Here is a 23864-nt window from a genome sequence, read left to right on the forward strand (position 1 = left end):
AAAGAAGCTGAGGGTAAAGGTGATGGACTGGCCAAGCATGTCTCCAGACCTAAACCCAATTCATCATCTGTGGGGGATCCTCAAACGGAGGGAGGCAGAAACCCAGGGGAGCAGAGGCTCTCATGCACATCGCTGGATCGCGATCAGGTTCAGGTAAATGTGCGGGGGGGGGGGGGTGAAGTTTTTTTTTCACCTTCATGTATAGAATGCAAAACGTCCCCATTTACAATCACTTTAGCGGCTCAGATGATGGAGGGGCGGGGCGGCTCTCGGACGACGTCATATGATGTCCTTCCAGAACGGCCGCAAAGGGGCACACAGCGCGGCGATCGCGGCCCGTGTTTCTAGAACGCGGTGCGAAACCAATCCCTGCAAAGAGCCACGCCTCTCTAACTATGTGATCTGCTGTGTCCAATCACAGCCGGTCACATGTAAACACGGAAATGCCGGTGATCGGCTCTCATCGCCTCACACTGAAAGAGACGATCAGCGGCATCTCCTCAAAGGGGACATTGAGACGTGTGTAGCGGGGGGAGGGGTGTGTAGCGGGGGGGGGGGGTGTGTAGTGGGGGTGTGTGTAGCGGGGGGTGTGTGTAGCGGGGGGTGTGTGTGTAGTGAGGGGGGGTGTAGCGGGGGGGGGGGGGGGTGTAGCGGGGGGTGTGTGTGTAGTGGGGGTATGTGTAGGGGGGGTGTGTGTGTAGCGGGGGGGGGTGGTGTGTGTAGCGGGGGGGGGGGGGGGTGGTGTGTGTAGCGAGGTTTTTTTTTTTCCTAGCGGGGGTGTGTTTGTAGCGGGGGGGTGTAGCGGGGGGAGTGTGTAGCGCCGGTCTCCCAACGAGTCGGGCACTATTGTAAATTTAGGGGTGTCTGGGCCATAGTTGGGCTCAGACTCTGTTAATTGGCCTCTGTTCTGGCCCACGTTGGTCCGAGGCTGTGCTCCTATCAAGTAGGCCCAACTATGCTGGCTGGGGCCTGTGGTTCTACAAGGGGATCCCAAGCTGTCCATCCAAGCGGGGGAAGCTTCTTAGTGAAGGAAACCGGGGGAGGAGCCGCCCTGGAGGTGACAAGCAAGGCAAGCTGATGTCTCGGGATGGGCCTGGTGACCTCGTTATAAAAGGGATCCAATACACAAATTGTCTTACAGTCCGCCCGATTGGCTTAAAGGATCTTTGGCTGTAAGGCAGGAAGTTCAGGACTCAAATCCTGTGGCAGAGGATTCCTGGCGATCCATCTTTTTGTTCTCAGATGGTCCAGTGGCGGCTGGTGCTCAAAATTTTTGGGGGGGCGCAAACGAAAAAAAAAATTGCAGCCTCACTGTGCCCTTCAAACGCAGCCACTGTGCCATCAATTGTCACCACTGTGCCATGCCATCAAACGCAGCCACTGTGCCATGCCATCATCAATTCGCACCACTGTGCCATGCCATCAATTGTCACCACTGTGCCATGCCATCAAACGCAGCCACTGTTCCATGCCATCAAACGCAGCCACTGTGCCATCAATTGCCACCACTGTGCCATCAATTGCCACCACTGTGCCATGCCATCAAACGCAGCCACTGTGCCATCAATTGCCACCACTGTGCCATCAATTGCCACCACTGTGCCATGCCATCAAACGCAGCCACTGTGCCATGCCATCATCAATTCGCACCACTGTGCCATCAATTGTCACCACTGTGCCATGCCATCAAACGCAGCTACTGTGCCATCAATTGCCACCACTGTGCCATGCCATCAAACGCAGCCACTGTGCCATGCCATCATCAATTCGCACCACTGTGCCACGCCATCAAATGCAGCTACTGTGCCATCAATTGTCACCACTGTGCCATGCCAACAAACGCAGCCACTGTGCCATCAATTGCCACCACTGTGCCATGCCATCAAACGCAGCCACTGTGCCATGCCATCATCAATTCGCACCACTGTGCCACGCCATCAAACGCAGCCACTGTGCCATCAATTGCCACCACTGTGCCATGCCATCAAACGCAGCCACTGTGCCATGCCATCATAAACTATAAATGCCCTCTATATTCTATAAATGCCCTCTATATTCTATAAATGCCATTAATATTCTATAAACAATAAATACCATTTATATAGTATAAATGCCCAGGAGCCGCACACACAACACGGGGGGAGCCCACTGGCACAACCCACGTGCAGTAGTACAAAGCACGGATGCTGGAAGCTGGTGGTGTGAATGCTCAGCCCTGTGTGCGATCAGACAAAGACACAATACCTGGGCGGTGGTGGCGGCGGCGGTGTGGTGTCACTGGCGGCGTCGGCTGTGTGTGTCCCGGGCGGTTTAGCCAATCAGGTTACCGATAGCCAGAAGCGGTCAACCTGATTGGCTGAGACGCCTGTCAGTCTTATCCAAGGAACGCACCACCGGTACGTTTCCTGGATAAGCATCCGGAAGGCTGAGGGCTGGACTCGGCTGGCTCTGATGGGCACTTCCGTACAGCCAACCATTGAATCAATGTTATTAGTCAGTGGTGTGTGCTCCAGCGCCCTCTATGGATGAACCGCCACTGAGATGGTCTGTGGTAGAGACTGTCCCTATACTGTCTGTGCTTCACTCCGGCTGCTAGGCCATGTGAGAGGGAACTATCCGGGTGAGAGGGGCCTCTCCGGGTGAGAGGGGTCTATCCGGGTGAGAGGGGAACTATCCGGGTGAGAGGGGAACTATCCGGGTGAGAGGGGTCTATCTGGGTGAGAGGGGAACTATCCGGGTGAGAGGGGAACTATCCGGGTGAGAGGGGAACTATCCGGGTGAGAGGGGCCTATCCGGGTGAGAGGGGAACTATCCGGGTGAGAGGGGTCTATCTGGGTGAGAGGGGAACTATCCGGGTGAGAGGGGCCTCTCCGGGTGAGAGGGGTCTATCCGGGTGAGAGGGGCCTATCCGGGTGAGAGGGGAACTATCCGGGTGAGAGGGGAACTATCCGGGTGAGAGGGGAACTATCCGGGTGAGAGGGGAACTATCCGGGTGAGAGGGGCCTATCCGGGTGAGAGGGGAACTATCCGGGTGAGAGGGGAACTATCCGGGTGAGAGGGGAACTATCCGGGTGAGAGGGGCCTATCCGGGTGAGAGGGGAACTATCGGGGTGAGAGGGGCCTATCCGGGTGAGAGGGGACTATCCGGGTGAGAGGGGACTATCCGGGTGAGAGGGGACTATCCGGGTGAGAGGGGCCTATCCGGGTGGGAGGGGCCTATCCGGGTGAGAGGGGTCTATCCGGGTGAGAGGGGTCTATCCGGGTGAGAGGGGCCTATCCGGGTGAGAGGGGCCTATCCGGGTGAGAGGGGCCTATCCGGGTGAGAGGGGCCTATCCGGGTGAGAGGGGACTATCCGGGTGAGAGGGGCCTATCCGGGTGAGAGGGGCCTATCTGTAAAATTACCAAAACAGCTGATAAGGATTTTTTTATCCTGCGCAGGCCGTAGCGGCTGAACTCAAAGCACAGTAATGCTTTATTGAATTCCCCAATGATGTATGGGGGGGGGGGGGGCTCTAAATAAACTGATGATCATTTTAACAATTGATGAAAAGTTAAAAAAATGTCCCCGCCCCCCCCCCCCGGCACAAAGTAGTTAGCATGTTACAGATTCTATTATATGAAGTTCAGGTTTGAGATCCATTTTTGTATTTGTAGATTGGCCACTAGAGGGCGACCTCACAACACAACTGATTTGCTTTTCTCCTGATAGCCGATATCAGATCCAATAGTCAGCAGGATCATTATATAGGATGTATAGAGGAGTCACCGGGATCAATATTTAAGATTCAGTGGGATCATTGACTTGTGTATAGAAGTCAGCAGGACCATTATATAGGATGTATGTAGGAGTCAGAGGATCATTGACTTGTATATAGGAGTCAGTGGGATCATCATATAGGAGTCAGAGGATCATTATATAGGATGTATATAGGAGTCAGTGGGATCATTATATAGGAGTCAGTGGGATCATTATATAGGATGTATATAGGAGTCAGTGGGATCATTATATAGGATGTATATAGGAGTCAGAGGGATCATTATATAGGATGTATATAGGAGTCAGAGGGATCATTATATAGGATGTATAGAGGAGTCAGAGGATTATTATATAGGATGTATATAGGAGTCAGAGGATCATTGACTTGTATATAGGAGTCAGTGGGATCATTATATAGGAGTCAGTGGGATCATTATATAGGATGTATATAGGAGTCAGAGGGATCATTGACTTGTATATAGGAGTCAGAGGGATCATTGACTTGTATAGCGGATATATATAGGCGGTCATACAGGCCATGGCGGGGGAGGGCGTTACTTATTGTGTACCTGACAATTCCAGGTCTTTCTGAAGATCTCCACAAGGGGTCCTCGGCTCTTGGACTTCTCTTCTGATAATTCTTCTCACTCCTCTGTCAGAAATCCTGGGAGGAGCGCGCTGGTCGTGGCCGGTTTATGGTGAAATTACGTTCTTGCCACTTCCAGATTATTGCCCCAACAGCGCTCACTGGAACATTCAGAAGTTTAGAAATCCTTCTGTAACCAATGCCATCCGTATTATTTGCAGCAATAAGGTTGGGAAGGTCTGGAGATCAGTTTCTTGTGTGACACCTCGGTGATGAGACGCCTTTTTATAGGCCATGAGGTGAGACTGAACCGGCTGATATTAATTTGCCCTGACAAGGGGGCGGGACTGATTTCTAATTACTGATTGGTTTCAGTCGGTGTCCTCCCATCAGCAAGCTTCTTATCAGCACACTCATCGATTGGCTCCTTGTGATTCCCATGTAGTACTTGTTTTCTCCCACTAGGTGTCCTCAGTCTGATGCTGAACATCATTCTACCCGGGTTGTTCTGGACCCACCCTCAGCCTGTGATTGGACAGTAAAAGAAGAAGCAGCACATGGCGTAGCTCATCTGTCACTCTGCTCTTTCCTCCTATCAGTAAGCTTCCGGTCAGCACCATCTATCGATTGGCTCTTTGTACCGATTGTCCCGTCCACGCTCCAGTCCTGCTGTACAGAGACTGTAAGAGGCGGATACCGGATCACGCTCAGTTATTTTTACACGTACCATGGAACCTCGGATTACATAATCCCTTCCAGGAGAACGCTTGTAATCCAAAGCACTCGTATATCAAAGCGAGTTTCCCCATAGAAGTCAATGGAAAACAAAGATAATTTGTTCTGCATTGACTTCTATGGCACGCAATACCGCATGTGGCCAGAGGGGGGGGGGGCCGGAGGACACCTCAGTAAACCTTGGAAAGGCTCTGGAACTGAGTATTTCTGAGCATTTCTGAACGGCTCCGAATGGCACGATCGGCTGGGATTGGCGCCGTTCAGCTCCAGCGCCCCCTCCCCACCTCAGGCCAAATGCGGTACTGCACACCACTTTGGCCTGAATCCTGCTAGTTTTGCGAGACAACGCCGAGTCTGGATTACAGCGCTTGTATTGCGAAACGATCGTTAACCGCGTTTCTCGCAATCCGAGGTTCCCCCGTGTATATATGTATATATATATATATATGGCACCTTTACCAATAGATTTACCTAGAAAAATGGTGACGGGTTCAATACTTCTTTTACCCGCTGAATATTGTACAACGATACAGAATATGTCAGCGCTATATTGATTAACAAGTGATTAAAAGTGAGCCGACGGCGACGGGCGGGGGTTGGGATTTATTTATTTTTTCTAGAAGGAGATGAGAGGGATTTTAGGGACGGTCGAGATGGAGTCATTATTCCTCGCTGAAGGATAGGACCGCGCTCTCACTCTAGCTCTCTCACTCCCACTCGCTCTCTCGCACTCTCTCTCATGCTCTCGCACTCCCTCGCTCTGTCTCTCGCACTCCCTCGCTCTGTCTCTCGCACTCCCTCTGTCTCTCGCACTCCCTCGCTCTGTTTCTCGCACTCCCTCACTCTCTCGCACTCCCTCTGTCTCTCGCACTCCCTCGCTCTGTCTCTCGCACTCCCTCGCTCTGTCTCTCGCACTCCCTCACTCCCTCTGTCTCTCGCACTCCCTCACTCTGTCTCTCGCACTCCTTCACTCTGTCTCTCTCACTCCCTCGCTCTGTCTCTCTCACTCCCTCGCTCTGTCTCACTCACGCTCTCTCACTCTGTCTCTCGTGCTCTTTCTCGCTCCCTCTCTTGCTCTCTCCCTTTCTCTTTCTATATCCATCTCTCTCCCCCTCTCTCTCACCCTCCGTCTCTCTCTCGCGCCCTCTCTTTCGCGCTCCCGCTCCCTCTTTGTCTCCCTCTGTCTCTCTCTCCCTCTCCTTCTGTCTCTCTCTTGCACTCTCGTGCTCTTCCTCTCGCACTCTCCCTCTCTCGCGCTCTTCCTCTCTCTGTCACGCTCTCTCTCTTGCACGTGTAGCGCTACCCCCGAAGGAGCCGCTGATTTGTTGTTGGGATCGGCTTATTGAGTTACCTTGGTGTGGTCTAGGGGTGCGGTTGGAGAACAAAGTAGTGAGCGAATGTCCAGACAGTGAATAAAGGGTTTTCCAATGCTTTATTTCCAGGTCAACATCAACATTAACATCAAGTGGGAAGAAAAGGTTGATGAAGAAAAAAGGAAGAACATTGCAGTATCAGGCCTGGATATGAACCGGGCAGTCCTGCTCTCAGTAGTACCAAATTATGGTTCGCCACCACTCCAGCCAGAGCGGGTGAAGTGCCCCCGGACAGAGCGGGTGAAGTGCCCCCCGGACAGAGCGGGTGAAGTGCCCCCCGGACAGAGCGGGTGAAGTGCCCCCGGACAGAGCGGGTCAAGTGCCCCCCGGACAGAGCGGGTGAAGTGCCCCCCGGACAGAGCGGGTGAAGTGCCCCCGGACAGAGCGGGTGAAGTGCCCCCGGACAGATCGGGTGAAGTGCCCCCGGACAGATCGGGTGAAGTGCCCCCGGACAGACCTCTCTCACAAGCCTGGCAGCCGAGGTGTCACCCCAGATTGCCGGGAGGAACAGATCTCTCTCACAGGCCCGGCTCTAGAGCCTCTGCCACAGGCCAATCACTTTAGGTGAGATAGATGGATGATCGGAGCGAATCCTCCCAGTAGATTTCAGCATAGGTCACCGGATGACAGCAAAGTGTACCTGTCATCATCCCGGTCACCAGATCCCTGATCGGCTCGCTCAGGCCCTGTTGGACAACCTGCGTCCGGGTTCTTCTCAAGCCGACCCCCCAATCGAATGGCACCCAGCCTGGGATCCTCTCCATAAAACTGGAGACCCAGCAAGTCACTGGGGTCCCTTTTTACCTCCGGATGAGGCTCTGTGTAGCCTGCAATTTTGGCCAGGTGGGCCGCGCCGGCGGGGTCCATGGATGCCGCACCCTGAAGGTGGATGCCGCACCTGGAACCGGGACCCCGCAAATAATTTTGAGCACATGACACTGTCACAGATATACCCTCCCCCAGCATGCCCCGCGAGGGAAAAACTCCTCTGATTGGCTGCTGGGGAAAACTTACTCTGCCAGAACCCCTCTGGTGCCAACTGCTAGCCAGGGATGGTACCACATCCCTGGAGTACCGACTGACCCAGTGGACATTTCTAGAGCGACAGAAGTCCCAATCTAGCAAATTGTGAATGGGAGCCAAATAATTCTCCCATTCCCACTAACTTTAGCGTAGTGCCCATACTGAAAGTAAGGGGGCGCAACACACTCTTCCTCTGTCGCGCTCTCTTGCGCTCTTCCTCTCTCATGCGCGCACGCTCTGTCGCACTCCCTCTCCTGCACTCTCGTGCTCTTCCTCTCTCGCTCTGTCGCGCTCTCTCTCTCTTCCTCTCTCGCTCTTCCTCGCTCTCTCTCACGCTCCCTCTCTTGCTCTTCCTCTCTCTCTCTTGCGCTCTCTCTCGCGCTCCCTCTCTTGCTCTTCCTCTCTCTCTTCCTCTCTCTCTTGCGCTCTCTCTCACTCCCTCTCTCTCTTCCTCTCTCGCACTCTCTCTCTCTTGCGCGCTTCCTCTCTCTCGCTCTCCCTTGCGCTCTCTCTCACTCGCTCTCTCTCTTCCTCTCTCGCTCCCTCTCTCTCTTCCTCTCTCGCTCTCTCTCTTCCTCTCTCGCTCCTTCTCTCTCCTTCTCTCTCGCACTCTCTCTCTCTCACGCTCTCTCTCACTCTCTCTTGCGCTCTCTCTCTTCCTCTCTCTCTCTTCCTCTCTCTCTTTCTTCCTCTCTCTCGCTCTCTCTTCCTCTCTCGCTCCTTCTCTCTCGCACTCTCCCTCTCTCTCACTCTCTCTCTCTTCCTCTCTCTCTCTCGCTCTCTGTCTCTCGCGCTCTCTCTCTCTCTTCCTCTCTCGCGCTCTCTCTCTCTCTCGGCCCCTCCGCAGGAATGTATTTTTTTATTTTCGCCTCCAAAAAGGAAGTTCAGCGTTTTCCAGCTCACAGCTGGACCCGAGTCAGCGATGGAGTCATCGGGGGAGGGGGGGAATTCTTTCGGGGTGATTCATCGATCCGCATTATTCAGAGCGGCTGAAAACGTTACGCTACGGAAACTTTTACCGAAACAATAAAAAATGAACCCACCGGGGGGCGCCGCCGCAGGGGGAGGGGAGGGGGACGCCTCTGTACTGCAACTTAGGAATCCTATGATGTAATATCTGGGTGTGGCCACACTGCATGTTTTCCAATACGTTCCCCTTTATAGAGCCCCCCCAGATAGAGCACCAATTTTTCCTGCAGCCCCCCCACCCCTTTTCCTAAAGCAGAACTCCAATCACAAAAATAACTAAAAAAGAAGGATGGGCCCATTAAGAGATAAAAAAAACAAAAAAAAAAAAAACGTCTTGTGCTGCAATATTCACCTTCAATCCGGAGATTTCCCATGCAGTTCTTGTTTTCTGCCACTAGGTGTCCTCACAGTCTGATGGGTCAATCATCATTCAACCCGTGTCCACCGCCCACCCAGCCTGTGATTGGACAGTAAAAAGAAGAAGCGGCACACATTTCACTCGGGTCTCTCCTCCTATCAGCGAGCTTCTTTTCAGCACGTTCATTGATTCAGGGCCGGGACAAGGGGGGTGGGCAGGAGGGACCGCTGCCCTGGGCACTGTGGTATCATGTTAGGTGGAGGGAGGGGGGGGTCACAAGAAGATTGGGGGAAGGGGATTTGTGCTGGGAGAGAGGATCTGCCCCCTTGTTTTCTGCCACTAGATGTCCTCAATCTGGTCAGCATCGTTCAACCTGGGTCATTCTGGACCCACCCCCAGCCTGTGATTGGACAGTAAAAGAAAAAAGCAGCATACGGAGGAGCTCATTGGTCACTCTGCTCTCTCCTCCTATCAGTGAGCTTCTGGTCAGCACATCTATCGATTGGCTCCTTGTACCGCTTATCCCGTTCACGCTCCAGCCCTGCTGTACAGGGAATGTAAGAGGCGGATACCAGATCACGTTCAGTTATTTATGCTGCTTGCAATATAAAAAAAGTAACTGTAATAATGATGTAATACTTATAACTTACATCTGCCCAGAGCTCAGCCAAATCTTTATTAGCTTTGAATGGATTGGGAAAGGATTAGAACCCCGGGCAGATTTTTACTGGAGCTCTGCTGGAGAGACTTCCCCTCACTTCCTGTCATTGGCTCCTCCTCCAAACACGGCAAGTTGAGTTGATGCCAAAGATCTCGATTTTGGTCTCCTCTGACCACAACCCCTCCCCCAGTTCATTGAGATGTTCATTATCAGACGGGCTGTACATGTGATTTCCTGATCAGGGGGACCTTGCGGGGGCAGCAGGATTTCAGTCCTTCCCGGTGGTGTGTGTTACCGATTGTTTTCTTGGTGACGATGGTCCCAGCTGAGATCAGTGACAAGATTCTCCCGTGTAGTTCTGGGCGGATTCCTCGCCGTTCTCATGATCATTGAACCTCCACGAGGGGAGATCTTGTATGGAGCCCCAGACTGAGTAGGGTTGTCACCTCATCCCTTTAAATCCGATCACCTCCATTTCTTCATAAATGTTTGGTTAGTTCAATAGCTCCACCTCTTTGGGGACCAAAGAATTCAAGTGGGGGGAGAATGTAGCCCTGAAGTACACAGGTTCTGAGGCAGATTAAGGTGGTGATTAAACGCATATATATATATATATATATATATATATATATAAAATTATGTGCGTTATATATTTATATTTATTTATATTTATATTATTTTAATATTTAAATAAATTATATATAAATAGTTATATTTTTGTTTTTTTATTTCCTCAATTTTTTACTTGCTGGCCAAACCATATAAAGTAAAAAAATATATTTTTATATATAATTTATTTAATACATATTTTATATATTAAATAAAAAAACATACATCGAGATTATATATATATATATATATATATATATATATATATATATATATATATATATATATATATATATATATATATATATATATATATATATATATATATATATATATATATATATATATATATATATATATATATTTATATATATTTTTATTATGTTATATTATATTTATAATAATATATTATATAAAATGTATAATGTTATAATAATATATTTATATAAAATGTTATATTATATAATACAATATATATTTTTTCTATTTTATTTATTATTATAATATACAATTTAAATAAAAAAAAACTATTTTTATTTAATATATAAAATATATATTATAAATATTTCCTTTATTTTTTACTTGCTGGCCAAACCATATAAAGTAAAAAAATACAAACAAAATATATATATATATATATATATATATATATATTTATTTATTTATTTATATTTTTATGGGTATTTCTGTTGTTATTCTATCTCTCACTGTTATAATAAACCGGCCATTAAAGCTATAGACATGCTAATCACATGTACAGCCCGTCTGATAATGAACATCTCAATGATTCCGAGGAGAACTGGGGGAGGGGTTGTGGTCAGAAGAGCTCAAAATCGAGATCTTTGGCATCAACTCAACTCGCCGTGTTTGGAGGAAGAGGAGGAGCCAATGACAGGAAGTGAGGGGAAGTCTCTCCAGCAGAGCTCCAGTAAAAAAAATAATATTATAGGAAAAAAATAATATTTTTTCTCCTTGAGAGCTACAAAAAATAAAAAATGGCGCAGGTGCGAATGGGGCCGCAATGAAAGAAAAGGGAGCGCTTTGTTTGGAATTCAGCAAATAATAAGACACACACACACACGACAGTGTTACAAAATCTTGTATTAATCATCTCCCTTCACTTCCAATAGTATGCCGATAGGAAATATAGCAATGATTTGTAGTAACGGGAGAAAAAAACAAAAAAAAGCATAATAAATACATTGTAGCAAGAAGTTGAAATATAATAATACGGGAGTCTCACCGTTCACAACATGTGAAAACTTTACACTAAGCAAAGAACAGCATTTCCAAACATGTCTTCCAACTTCTTTTTTTGTTCTTTTCTTATATATCGTAGAAGCTTAAATACACAAAACGTGCGAATTTCATAAAAGACGACGTTTAAAAAATAGGCATTGCATGGCAACATTTAAACTAGCCAAAAATATTTTTGTGCACTATTTTATACAAGAAAAAAAAATAAAATAAAATAATAAACAAAAAATAAAAAACACAGGACTGGCATGCAGTGACGACAGAGGTTTGCATTCCGGAAACGATAAGCGATCGGGAGGACATAAATACACGTCTTCTATCAATACGGGGAGGAAGAATTCCGATCAATACGATTAACAATCTGTCATTTCTCTTCATTCCTCCCAGAGGAATATACAAATTACAGGATGTTTAACCCCCTCCCCCGAATCGCCTGGGGAGAAAAAAAAATAATAATGGCGCCAGGCGACGGGGAAAAAAAAGGGGGTTAAAGCAAAAGAAATACGAAAAAATAAAAAACTCGCTTTGCAATCTCAATGAGTTCTAGAAAAATTAAACTTTTTATTTTTTTGTGTTAAAACTACAACTAGAGCCGCGTGCAAATTCATGAGAATCAATAGAGACTTTGTCAGGCACGTTTAATGGAGAGAAAATAAAAAATAGGCCTCACCGTCGTACTACGCCCCGCCCCCAACCCCCACCCTTCCCGCATTGGACGGGACTGAACTTCCATTACCAGATTTGCTCCCCCCATGCAACTGCGCAGGCTCTTGAAGAGCCCACTAGGGCTGACGTAGTTCTAATAAAGTGTTGTGTTCTAGACATGTACATCAGTCCCGTCTGTGTCCGATAGGGGGCGCTAGGGAAGGTCAGGACCGCGTCGGAGTCCTCTTATGTCTCCATGACACAAGATTTACAGCCTGGCTCAGACTGAGTAAAGCTTTATGGGATGAAGAAGGTTCAAATATATATCTCTATAAGTAGGTCTGTGCAAGTCTAAATAGTCAGACAGCTGCATGAAAGCAGTTGGGACAGGTTCTCTTTAACGGCATCTTTTGTCTCACCAAGAAAAGGGGGTGGTCAGGGACTGAGCCCCCCTCAATAACATTACTGCACCGCCTCCAACCTGCCCTGACCCCACCGTGATCTCCACCCTGCCAAGACTCCACCGAGATCTCCGACCTGCCAAGACCCCACAGAGATCTCCGACCTGCCAAGACCCCACAGAGATCTCCGACCTGCCAAGACCCCACAGAGATCTCCGACCTGCCAAGACCCCACAGAGATCTCCGACCTGCCAAGACCCCACAGAGATCTCCGACCTGCCAAGACCCCACAGAGATCTCCGACCTGCCAAGACCCCACAGAGATCTCCGACCTGCCAAGACCCCACCGAGATCTCCGACCTGCCAAGACCCCACCGAGATCTCCGACCTGCCAAGGCCCCACCGAGATCTCCGACCTGCCAAGGCCCCACCGAGATCTCCGACCTGCCAAGGCCCCACCGAGATCTCCGACCTGCCAAGGCCCCACCGAGATCTCCGACCTGCCAAGACCCCACCGAGATCTCCGACCTGCCAAGACCCCACCGAGATCTCCGACCTGCCAAGACCCCACCGAGATCTCCGACCTGCCAAGACCCCACCGAGATCTCCGACCTGCCAAGACCCCACCGAGATCTCCGACCTGCCAAGACCCCACCGAGATCTCCGACCTGCCAAGACCCCACCGAGATCTCCGACCTGCCAAGACCCCACCGAGATCTCCGACCTGCCAAGACCCCACCGAGATCTCCGACCTGCCAAGACCCCACCGAGATCTCCGACCTGCCAAGACCCCACCGAGATCTCCGACCTGCCAAGACCCCACCGAGATCTCCGACCTGCCAAGACCCCACCGAGATCTCCGACCTGCCAAGACCCCACCGAGATCTCCGACCTGCCAAGACCCCACCGAGATCTCCACCCTGCCAAGGCCCCACCGAGATCTCCACCCTGCCAAGGCCCCATCCTTTTCATTTAGGTGCGGATAGTCTGAGGCGAAGGGACAGTCTCTACATTGGTGGTGGTATTGTGTCACCTTAGGTGCTTCCTTTTCACCTGCCCACATCCGTGTCACCGGAGTTCTTATTGGCTTATGAACGGTCTTCGATAGCCTTTTTTTTTTAGGGAATAGAATATTGCGCTGCACCAATATAATATTCTGGATCTGGAAATGTAGCTGAAGATCATAGGAAATAAATGCATCTTCGTTCTCTAGAATTGTTACATTGTATCTTTTCCTTATTAGGATGTAGAAATGGCGTCAATCCCTCTTACATCCCAGGGGTTTCCAGTTTAGGCTTTTTTTTTGCACACCTTTGGAAGCGATTGTGTTTCTAGCATGGACACAGCCCAGCCTCAGAAACCTACTGAATGGCATTCCCGAGGATGACCAAAGTGAAAGCCTTGGAGCCAGTGCCGGGACAAGTTCATCCAGCGCCCCGGGCAAAGATGCCAAACCGCACCCCCCTCCCCATTCATGATGTGCAGGCTTAGGATATCCAACATTCAGCAGTCAAAACTAATGGAGCCATCACTACTCCTGTCAGCCTTGTAACAGAAGGAATGGTGCCCTCGTCCCTACAGTAAACCATAGAGCCCAGGGCAGCCACCCCTCTCGCCCCCCATTATTCTTGATGTGCAGGCTTAGAGGATCCTACGCTCAGCAGTCAATAGCTTGTCAAAACGAATGCAGCTGTCACTACTCCTGTCAGCCTTGTAACAGAAGGAATAGCGCCCTCATCCCTACAGTAAACCATAGCGCCCAGGGCAGCGGCCCCTCTCGCCCCCTTCCATTCTTGATGTGCAGGCTTAGGGGATCCTATGCTCAGCAGTCATCACCAGCTTGTCAAAACAAATGCAGCTGTCGCTAGTCCTGTCAGCTTTGTAACAGAAGGAAGGCACCCTCATCCCTACAGTAAACCATAGCGCCCAGGGCAGCCTCCCCTCTCGCCCCCCGCATGTCCCGGCCCTCTGTTAACATTATTAATAAATGGGGGATCTGATCAGCCAATGGGAGGACATGCACAGAGGTTAGGGTTGGGGATAACATTCTTCACAGGCTGGAAAGCATATAGAAGAAATATGAGAAACAAAAGATAAGAAAACAACGGTAGAGGCAATATAATCTGTTACTCCAGTATAATCTGTATATAAATATATATTTCAAACACTGATATCTCTTATATTCCTTGGCTTCTCAGTGAGGACCAAATATTGTACATATCTGAACCCCCCAGGCTGTGAGGGTAAAACCGTGTAATAAAAACTCCAATAACATGATAAAATAAAAAGAGCTGAAAAACACGCATTACCAATGAAGGCCACAAGAGGGCACCGAATTTTGCTTCCTGCAGGTAACAATATCCCCCCCCGGCACTTTAGGGGGGTATAATACTATAATATGCAAAACACCACCGAGCAACTACACACAGCAAAGCAAATCCGAGCCAGACGGCGTATTCAACAAGGCAGTGCGAAGGGCCGCAGCTCATGGCAACCAATCACGGCACTTTATTTTATTTTTAATAGCATAGAGCAGGCATGATAAAGAAAGCCGTTTGCTCATTGGCCGCCATGGGTTACAGTCACTTGCAGGTTGCGTTTCCGTCTTATTTAAATACCGCAGCATGTTCGCCTCATGATCCGTTTCACATACCGACACACATGAGTTAGAAATACGGCAAGCAAAACGACGAATCAAAGAAAAGCAGCAACTTTTATTTTTTTTGGTACGTTAAAACAAGTATTTTTATTTTATATAAACCGTTATGGATCAAAGCACCAGAGATAAGGCAAAAATGTCCCGGAAAAGCAGCCAAATACTCCATGGAAAGCTTACGTTACAAATATGTTTTTTAAAAACCCGGCACCGACCGGGGAAATTTGGATTGAGCCGATGGATACAAGACATGCGTGGAGGTGACCATCAGTGAAGACCACATTTCAAGACCATTCGTAGGTCTGGAGATGTAGGCAGCTTAATTTGTTTACACAAATATTGACTTTTTCTTGAGGAGTCAGGCTTGGCCCCACCCCCTTCGGCGCTTTCTTGCTGGTCATCATCAACCGTGGGGAAATTTGGACTGAGCCGATCTATGGAAGCCACAAGTGGAGGTGACCATCAGTGAAGACCACATTTCAAAGCCATTAGTAGCCCGGAGATGTAGGCAGCTTAAAAGGATATGCAAATCCTGACTTTTTCTTGAGTCTTGCTTGGCCCCACCCCCCTTCTGAGCTTTCTTGCTGGTCATCATCAACCCAGGGAAATTTGGACTCAGCCATGAGTGGAGGGGACCATCAGTGAAGACCACATTTCAGCCGTCTGAGCATCACCCGTTTCCACTTCTCCCACACCTCACGGGCAGCTTTAAAGATGGGTCCCTCCTGGGCATTTCAAATTCACACCCGCCCTGAAGCCTAGGCTGGCTACCACCACTTCTACACCCCGTGGTCAGTATTTGAAGACCCGGGATGGGTCTCTCAGGGCATTTAAAAATTGTGGCTGTCCTTCATGGAGCCTAGACTGCCCACACTTGCAGACCTTCCCTTTGGACCAAGCTGCTACACCTGAAGTCCCCTTTGGTGAGCTTGGCCCGGACCAGAAACTCGGTCCTCCCTGGCCAACTTGGCCCGGACCAGAAACTCGGTCCTCCCTGGCCAACTTGGCCCGGACCAGAAACTCGGTCCTCCCTGGCCAACTTGACCCAGACCAGAAACTCGGTCCTCCCTGGCCAACTTGACCCAGGCCAGAAACTCGGTCCTCCCTGGCCAACTTGACCCAGGCCAGAAACTCGGTCCTCCCTGGCCAACCTGGCCCAGACCAGAAACTTGGTCCCCCCTGGCCAACTTGGCCCGGACCAGAAACTCGGTCCTCCCTGACCAACTTGGCAAGGACCAGAAACTCGCTCCTCCCTGGCCAACATGGCAAGGACCAGAAACTCGCTCCTCCCTGGCCAAGACCAGAACTCTGTCCGCCCTGGCCAATTTGGCCTGGACCAGAACCCGGTCCTCCCTGGCCAATTAGGCCCGGACCAGAACCCAGTCTTACCTGGCCAGCTTGGCCCGGACCCGACAGGTCTCCCGGGGCTTTTCAAAGACACAACTGGGGTTTCCCTGGAGCTTGGGCCGGCTCCCACCACGTGAAATGTGAATTTCCATTAGCATGCAACTGACACAACATTAGACAACTCTCCAGTATATAGGAACAGCACTCAAACTTTCGGTGGGCACGCGCATGCCCGTGTACAAGTACCTTAGCATTTAAAGAACACTGAAGAGATTACTCTGAAATAGAACTCCGTTTGAAAAATTACAACATCTATAGAAAATAAAAACAATAAAAAGGAGCAAAGTTGAGGATGAAAGGCACTGCCGCAAAACTACGAGAACCTCCAAAACATTTTTTCTCCTTTTTTTATTATAAATAATTCACTTCTCTCTCCCTGCACTCAATACAGGACACATGGAAGCCAAACCGCAGTAAGCAAAATGACTAGAATCAGAAGTCTATGTACTATATTCATAGATAGATCTATATTAACACCGACCAGAGGAAACAAAAAGGAAAAAAAAAAAAGATATTTACAAAAGTTACTATCAGTTTTTTTTTATATTATTAAAAACAGACCACTATAATGGTAACTAATAGGATAATTTTTTATGGTTACCAGCCATAGCAACTTATGGTGAAATAAAAAAATAAAAGTTATGATCAGATTATTCCCGCTGGAATAATAAAAAATAAAAAAAAGATATAAATCCAGACAGTCCTTCGCAAGGGCTTGAGGACAATCACACATTTTCCCACGATGCTTTGTTGAAAATGACGACCCCCTTACAGTTTGGCACAGATTCACACATTTATGGGGGGGTAAAAAAAAAAAAAAGTACATTTTAGGTCTACATTTTTCACTGTACACCCCTTATTTCTAAGTAGATTTGGCAATAATTAAGAGCCATTAAATAAAAAATCATCGATCATTTGCACAACCGTCACGAATAATTACAATAATTTGTTACATTTTTCCCCCCCGATGATTGTCAGCGCCATCTACTGACCATAATGCGTTTTTTTTTCTTGAAATAACTCAACCAAGAAAATACTGCATTGTGGCCACTAGATGGAGCCGACAAGTCAAGGAAATAAACGTATTCTGCAAATAATGGCGATGTTTTTCCCATGACGGCTGTGACAAGGCTGGGCGCACACAGGACTTTTTTTTTTGCTATTAAAATCACATTACAGTGGAACCTTGAATTAGGAGCATAATCCGTTCCAGGAGAATGCTCGTAATCCAAAAAAACTTGCATATCAAAGCATGTTTCCCCATTGAAGTCAATGGAAACGAAAATAATTCAATCCACATCGACTTTAATGGCATGTAATACCGCATGTGGCCAGAGGTGGTGGAGGGGGGGCTCTAGAGCCTCGTAAACACTCGGAAAGGCCAGAGGACAGCTCAACTGAACTCAGAAACTGAGCATTTCCCGAAAGGCTCCGATGAGCTTCAGCGCCCCCCCCCCCACCTCAGGCCAAACGCGGTACTGCTTGCCGCTTTGACTTGAATCCTGCTAATTTTATGAGACAACACTCGCAAACCGAGTCAGGATTAAAAAAAAAAAAAAGAAGATTAAAAAAAAAAACTTCTCCCTAAACCGAAATGACATCAGGGGTCTGTGGCTGGCCTCACCTGGAAGGCAGAAGGGCCACAAGCAGAAAAAAAAAAAGCTGACAATTTATACTTTCCAGTCTTACACAAATAAAAAAAGGGACAACAGAATAAGACCGCGGCCAGGAGATTCAAACAATTACATATTCTTAACAAGTAGCAAATAAGCTAGTAGCTACAAGCACTCTGGAGCAATTCATCCTTAAAGTTCACAATAAAAAGCAGTAAAATCCTACAAGCTACTTTTACACAGGATTTGTAGAACAGTCAACAGTTTGCACAGCACCTTACAAAAATCACAGATATGATACAATAGGGTTGGGGGTGGGGGAGGGGTCCTGACCATGACAGCTTACAATCTAAATGGGAGGGACAACTGTTCTAAAAAAAAAAAAATAACTGTTGGGTGGTAAGGTAATGGTAATGGGGAAAGAAAAGTCTAGTTGTTAGGTGGAGGAGGGATACGTTCTCAGCAGTGCCGGGACAAAGTCATCCAGCGCCGCCCGGGGGCAAAGACGCAAAACTGCGCCCCCTCCCCCGTTTATGATGTGAAGGCTTAGGGAATCCTACAGCCAGCAACTTGTTAACAATCACTGCCGCTTTCACTACTCCTGTCAGCCTTGCAACAGAAGGAAGGCGTGTCCCCCACCCTCCCATTCCTACAGTAAACCATTGCACCCAGGGCAACTGCCCCCTCCCAGCCCTGCTTTCCAGGAATCACCTAAAAATCGGACAAAGTCGGAGATCGCTGGACAGATTTGGGGGAGGGACTTCCATATGATGGGAGGGGCCTCAAGAATTCCTGGAGATGAGCTCGGCGCCCCAGATGTCTTCGAACTACATCTCCCATGATGCTCAGCTACACTGCAGAGGGCAATAAGCATCGTGGGAAGTGTAGTTCCAAACAGGGGCGGACTGACAACTCATGGGGCCCCCGGGCAACAGGAGATTATGGGGGCCCCCCGGGCAACAGGAGATTATGGGGGCCCCCCGGGCAACAGGAGATTATGGGGGCCCCCCGGGCAACAGGAGATTATGGGGGCCCCCCGGGCAACAGGAGATTATGGGGCCACACTGTATACATACACACAGTATACATACACACTGAAAAGGTACTGGAGAGGAGGGGCAGCTATAATCTTTGGATTGTTTTTAGAACACAGATTTTTTACACACTGTCCCGGGTTTTACTGAGGCTGGCAACCCTGATGGGGCCCCCTAGTGCCATGGGGCCCTCGGGCAGTGCCGGAATGGTCAGTCCGCCCCTAGTTCCAAAACATCTGGGGTGCCAAGGCTGGTCATCACTGTTATAGGCGTTACATGGAGAGGAGGTTGGTGATGTAGGTCAGGGTTTCATAGAGGGGAAAAAAAAAAGCTTCTGCTGAAAATTTTGAAGACAAATGAATCCACAGTGCTTGCAGCTTCAGAGGTCAGCGACCACTTTGTTTAAACATTTACTGCTTAGTAGGAATATGAAACCATTCAAAATTTCCAAAGCCTGGCCATAGTTCTACTATAACCTCCACCCCCAAATGAGACAATGCCACTAAATGGGGGGATTTTTTTGGGGGGGCGGGGGGAGCGGGGGAACTGATCGTAGATCCTGTAATGGAAGACAGAAAAACAAGTGCTTTTTTGTGTGTAAGAATATTGAAATTGTTTTCTGCTGGTTACAAAAGGGAAGAATCAGCTACAGTAGAGATTTTCCAAAACCAAGCCCCCCCCCCCCCCCAAAAAAAAAAACTGAACCACAACAATTCTACCGAAAACCCATCTTCACACTTCCCTCCAGCAAACTCCTCTTGGATCTTTAAAGGGGTTTCGAAAATAAAAGCCCAGGTTGGCATCTGCCCCCTTGTAGCAAAGTTGGTGCATCTCAATTCTCCCCCACCCCCCCACAATCCCAGACAACAGGACCCTGCTGGTGAAAAAGGGGTACTGCAGGATATCCAGCACCCATGAGCTTCGTTTACGGGGAGTGGACAGGATTCGGGGGTCGTTCACACCAGCAGCGTCGTCCAATGCAGTCTCAATACAAGAAGGGAATCTGCTGCATTTTTTTCCAACACACACCAATGCAGGGGTCTCCAAACTTTCTAAAGAAAGGGGTCCGTTGACTGTCCTTCAGACTTTAGGGGGGCCGGACTGTGCCCTGTTGTAGTAAACAAAGGCCGATCTTTGGTATTGGGGGGGGGGGGATTGTCGGTATCAGTGGCAGGAATAAAGACTCAATGGCCAGATAATGGTAAGCAAAGGGCCGCATTTGGCCCCAGGGCCACAGTTGTAATGCATTGCAGCGCGGCAGTGCATAGAATTACCCGGGCATTGTAATACGCGTTCACTATGCGCACTGCGGTACGAACGAGCCCTACGCCCTTCAAGCTCCTCATTTTATTGTCACCATTGGAAAAAAAAACTGGTTCACCCAAATTTTCCAAATTCTGACCAAACCCCTTTAAGTCTAAATCCCTCGAGGACCTTCTAACCGAAAACCAGACCCCCACGACTAATGAAAAACATCCAAAAATGAATTCCAGGTCTGGTACGAGGCCACAAATCGCACAGCGTGTGACCAATCCCGGCTACACAAAGCCAATGGGAGTCGTTTTGGTGATCAGTCATAGGAATCCGCAAATAAGAGGATTTCCAGGTATGGATATTGTTACATAGTTACATTGTTCTATAGATGCAATTTTCTCACGACGGTTATTTCTTTTTTAGCACTTTTAAACTAAAATTTACCATACCGGTAAGCCTCATTCAACACTTTGAAAAAAAATAATCTCCTAAAGAAGCTCTTTGAGCGAAACATGTAGAGTATGAAGTAGTTGTATATGATCGTTAACCACTTAAGGACCCCCTACCGACGATATACCTCGGCAGAATGGCACAGCTGGGCACGTACATGTACGTGGCTCTTTAAGCCCAGCCGCGCGTGCACGCGACCCGAAGCTCCGTGACCGTGGGACTCGATCGCCGCTGGAGTCCCGCGATCGGTCCCCGGAGCTGAAGAACGGGGAGAGCTGTGTGTAAACACACCCTCCCCGTTCTTCACTGTGGCGCCGTCATCAATCGTGTGTTCCCTTTTATAGGGAATCACAATCGATGACGTCACACCTACAGCCCCACCCCCCTACAGTTGTAAACACACATGAGGTCACACATAACCCCATCAGCGCCCCCTTGTGATTAACTCCCAAACTGCAACTGTCATTTTCACAGTAATCAGTGCATTTTTATAGCATTTTTTGCTGTGAAAATGACAATGGTCCCAAAAATGTGTCAAAATTGATGTGTCCGCCATAATGTCGCAGTCGGGAAAAAATAAAAATCGCTGATCGCCGCCATTAGTAGTAAAAAAAAAAAAAAATGCAATAAAAACTATCCCCTATTTTGTAAACGCTATACATTTTGCGCCAATAAATCGATAAACGCTTATTGCGATTTTTTTTTTACTAAAAATAGGTAGAAGAATACGTATCGGCCTAAACTGAGGAAAAAAAAATGTTTTTTTATATATTTTTGGGGGATATTTATTGTAGCAAAAAGTAAAAAATATTGCATTTTTTTCAAAATTGTCGCTCTATTTTTGTTTATAGCGCAAAAAATAAAAACCGCAGAGGTGATCAAATACCACCAAAAGAAAGCTCTATTTGTGGGGAAAAAAAGGACGCCAAGATCATTTTGTGTATGTTCTTTTGGTAACTTAAAAGTCCCAATTTCATTGTCCAAATGATTCTATAGTTACATTGTTTAAGCTTGGATCAACTTGTATATACCAGACCTGTGAAATCCCTCTGGAAGTCGGACATCACTTTGCAGACACCATTGCTACACCCCCTTTACACAGCTACTACACCGCAGCTACACCCCTATTACACAGCCGCTACACCCCTATAACAGCGCAGCTACTACACCCCTATAACTGCGCAGCTACTACACCCCTATAACTGCGCAGCTACACTCCCTATGATACCAGCAATGGGGCACTATTCCTCCCCCCAATACACCAACAATGATGCCAGGAGAATTTCTACTCCCGCTGGCCAAAGTCCTGCCCTCCAAGAGTCTGAAGGACAATAAACCGGCCCTTTGTTTAGAATGTTTGGAGACCCCTGACCTAGAGGGATCCCACAGGTATAACATGCAAGAGGAACTTTGGATTATGAGGATAATCCGTTCCACGTGAAGCTCGTAATCCAAAAAACTTGCATATCAAAGCGAGTTTCCCCATAGAAGTCAATGGAAACTAATAAAATTCGTTCCGCATTGACTTCTATGGCATGCAATACCGTATGTGACCAGAGGTGGGGGGGGGGGGGGCTGGAGAGCCCCGGAAAGGCTCGGGGTCAGCTCGGCTGAACTTGGAAAGGCCCAGGAACAGAGTTTTTTCCAAGTATTTCCGAACGGCCTCCGGCGCCCCCCCGCACCTCTGGACAAATGCGGTACTGCACGCCTCATTAGCTTGAATTGACAACACTCGCAAACCGAGTCAGATTTTTTTTAAAGTTGCTCGTTATTCAAAATGCTGGTTAACCGCGTTACTCGCAACCCGAGGATGTATACATAGTTGATTCAAGATGGAACAATGTAACAATTCAAAAATATCCATACCTGGAATTCATGTTTTGTGTTTTTTGTCAAGTGTCGGGGTAGTTTGGAACTTATTCTGCATTTTAACAATCAACTCCAACCCCCCCCCCCCTTCCATTTTCACCTCCTGATGTTCTTTGACTTTCCATTTACAACTCCAACAATGACACCCCCCCCCCCCCCCCCCCAATAGAGACAGAGACTGAAGAGGTCAACTAGACATCAAGCGATTTGCAGTTCTTGGTTGCGATTTAAAGTACTTTCTATTTGGGGCCGTCTTAAACACAATGCAAACCGGCTGCTAATTCAACAAATCTAAATAATAATAAAAATAAAGAAAAACACAAAATAAAGTCAACATACAGAAGGCTTACCTGAAGATAATTATGTATGTACCCTTAATAGTTGTTTTATGTAAACATAATATTTCTTACTAAAAGGGGAAAAACAAGAAAGTCAAATGGCACAAAAACCTTAAAACACAACTAAAACCAAAAAAAAAAAAAGCCTTAAAAAAAGGAGGTTCTCCAGGTTAAAAAAAAATAATAATTAACTCCACCTACTGCGCAAAGATTTGCCATCCCGACTCAACACGTGGAAGGGTATATTGTCAGGTCCTTACCCGAAATCATTCAACAAAGGCGCAGGTTGCCCTTTAGAGAAGGAGTTGTAACAGAGATTTCTGCAACTGAAAAGGTGTCTGTGGTGGCATCTGCTCCAATAACCCAACAGGCAACCATGGCAGCGGCAGCCCCCAAGAGGCAACGATGGCAGAATCTGCTTTACCAACTGAAGAGACTCCCATGGCAGCGGCCGCCCCCAAGAGACAACGATGGCAGAATCTGCTTTACCAACTGAAGAGGCTCCCATGGCAGCATCTGCCTTACCACCTGAAGAGGCTCCCATGTCAGCATCTGCCTTACCAACTGAAGAGGCTCCCATGGCAGCATCTGCTTTACCAACTGAAGCGGCTCCCATGGCAGAGTCCGCCCCCAAGAGCCTCCCATGGCAGCGGCTGCCCCCAAGAGGCTCCCAAGGCAGTGGCCGCCCCCAAGAGGCTCCCAAGGCAGTGGCCGCCCCCAAGAGGCTCCCAAGGCAGTGGCCGCCCCCAAAGTGGCAACCATGGCAGTGGCCGCCCCCAAAAAGGCAACCATGGCAGCGGCCGCCCCCAAAGAGGCAACCATGGCAGCGGCCGCCCCCAAAGAGGCAACCATGGCAGCATCTGCTTTA

The sequence above is a fragment of the Rana temporaria genome, chromosome 13 (assembly GCF_905171775.1).
Source record: "Rana temporaria chromosome 13, aRanTem1.1, whole genome shotgun sequence".
In the NCBI taxonomy this organism is placed as follows: domain Eukaryota; kingdom Metazoa; phylum Chordata; class Amphibia; order Anura; family Ranidae; genus Rana; species Rana temporaria.